Raw genomic sequence first — 2,660 nt, forward strand, 5'->3', positions numbered from 1 at the left:
ACATCTTATCACGTGTTCTTGAAGTCAAGTCTGACTTGCTAAGCTACAACCCTAGTTGGAAAAGCAGGATGCTATAAGCCCCGGGGTCCCAACAGGGAAAATAGCCCATTGAGGAAAGGAAGCAAGGGAAAATAAAATATTTTAACAGTAACAAAACTAAAATAAATTCGTCCTATATAAGCTATAAAAACTTTAACAAAACAAGAGGAAGAGAAATTAGATAGAACAGTGTGCTCAAGTGTACCCTCAAGCAAGAGAACTTTAACCCAAGACAGTGGAAAATATGGCAAATATTAATTTTACATATCACATCATATATATATATATATATATATATATATATATATAATATATATATACAGTATATATATATATATGTGTGTGTGTGTGTGTATGTATATACATATATACATATATATGTATATATGCATACACACATATATATATGTATATATATATACACACACACACACACACACATATATATATATATATATATATATATATATATATATATATATATATATATATCATGTTCTTATTATATAATAGATTAATTTACAGTCAACATATTATAAGTATTATTATTATTACTTGCTAAGCTAAAACCCTATTTGGAGAAGCAGGATGCTATAAGCCAAAGTACTCCAACAGAGAAAATAGCCCAGTGAGGAGAGGAAATAAAGAAATACAAGAGAAATTTAACAATATTAAAATAAATCTTTCACGTGAAAGATGGAAAGCTTGCTCCGTAGACTTGAATTAAATTTTGAAAATCTTCAGTGGCGGAGGTCTGAAATCTCTGACGGCTTCTACTTGTTCATTCTGTTACAATAACACTGATGAATTGAAGATATTGAAATCATACGCACTTTTCCCGTAGATTTGTGTAACCAAATCAAATTAATTCCTAATTGGCAATTAGTGACTAGTTTTAGATTAATTAAAATTAAACTATTTACTTTACTTGCATGTAACAAATTAAATTAATCTTGATTACTAAAAAAAACAGGAATCAGTTTTTACTAATCTATTTGGGCTTTTATAAATGTGAAATAACATTTGTAGTTTATAAAGGTAAGCTAGATATAATAATATCGTGAATGATATAACATTCAACAAACATCATTATTATTATTATTATTATTATTATTATTATCATTACTATATCTAAGCTACAACCCTAGTTGGAAAAGCAAAATGCTATAAGCCCATGGGCTCCAACAGGGAAAAATAGCCCAGTGAGGAAAAGAAATGAGGAAATAAATAAACGATATAAGAAGTAATGAAAAATTGAAATTAAATATTTCAAAAACATTAACATTAAAACAGATATTATTATTATTATTATTATTATTATTATCAGTTAAGCTACAACTCTAGTTGGAAAAGCAAGATGCTATAAGCCCAGGGGCTCCAATAGGGAAAAATAGCCCAGTGAGGAAAGGAAATGAGGAAATAAACAAACACTATAAGTAATGAACAATTAATATAAAATATTTAAAAACATTAACACTAAAACAGATATTATTATTATTATTATTATTATTAATACTATATCTAAGCTCAACCCTAGTTAGAAAACCAAGATGCTATAAACCCAGGGGCTCCAATAAGGAAAAATAGCCCAGTGAGGAAAGGAAATGAGGAAATAAACAAACACTATACGTAATGAACAATTAACACAAAATATTTTAAAAACATTAACAACATTAAAATATATATTATAATTATTATTACTAGCCAAGCTACAACCCTAGTTGGAAAAGCAAGATGCTATAAGCCCAGGGGCTCCAATAGGGAAAAATAGCCCAGTGAGGAAGGGTAATAAGGAAATAAACTATAAAAAGACTCATGTCAGCCTGTTCAACATAAAAATATTTGCTGCAAGTTTGAACTGTATGCTTAACTATACTACCAAGTGGGTGACGAAAATATTTTTTTTTTTTTTTAAGATTTAAAATGGAAACCAGAACCTAGCGAAATATACTGCGTTGTTCGTAAGTGTTTTTATGACGAATGTTTTTAGATAAAAGTGTTTTTATGACGAATGTTTTTAGATAAAAGTGTTTTTATGACGAATGTTTTTAGATAAAACTGTTTTTATGACGAATTTTTTTTAGATAAAAGTGTTTTTATGACGAATGTTTTTAGATAAAAGTGTTTTTATGACGAATGTTTTTAGATGATAAACAAATGGCAAGCGATGTATTTCGAATATATTGGGAATGTTTATTTATTTCTTTTATTTCCTTTCCTCACTGGGCTATTTTCCCTGTTGGGGCTCTTGGGATTATAGCATCTTGCTTTTCCAAAAAGTAGTAGTAGTAGTAGTAGTAATAATTATAATAATAATAATACTAATAATGATAATTTCCTTTCCTCACTGGGCTATTTTACCTGTTGGAGCCATTGGGTTTATAGCATTCTCATTTTTCAACTAGAGTTGTAGCTTGGCTAATAATAATAAAAATAATAATGATAACTTCCTTTCCTCACTGGGCTACTTTACCTGTTAGAGCCATTGGGCTTATAGCATCCTGTTTTTCATACTATTGCAACAAGTAATAAAAATAATGATAATTTCCTTTCCTCACTGGGCTATTTTCCCCGTTGGAGCCCTTGGGCTTATAGCATCTTATTTTTCCAACTATTCCAAA

Source organism: Palaemon carinicauda, chromosome 13, assembly GCF_036898095.1.
Source record: "Palaemon carinicauda isolate YSFRI2023 chromosome 13, ASM3689809v2, whole genome shotgun sequence".
In the NCBI taxonomy this organism is placed as follows: Eukaryota; Metazoa; Arthropoda; class Malacostraca; order Decapoda; family Palaemonidae; genus Palaemon; species Palaemon carinicauda.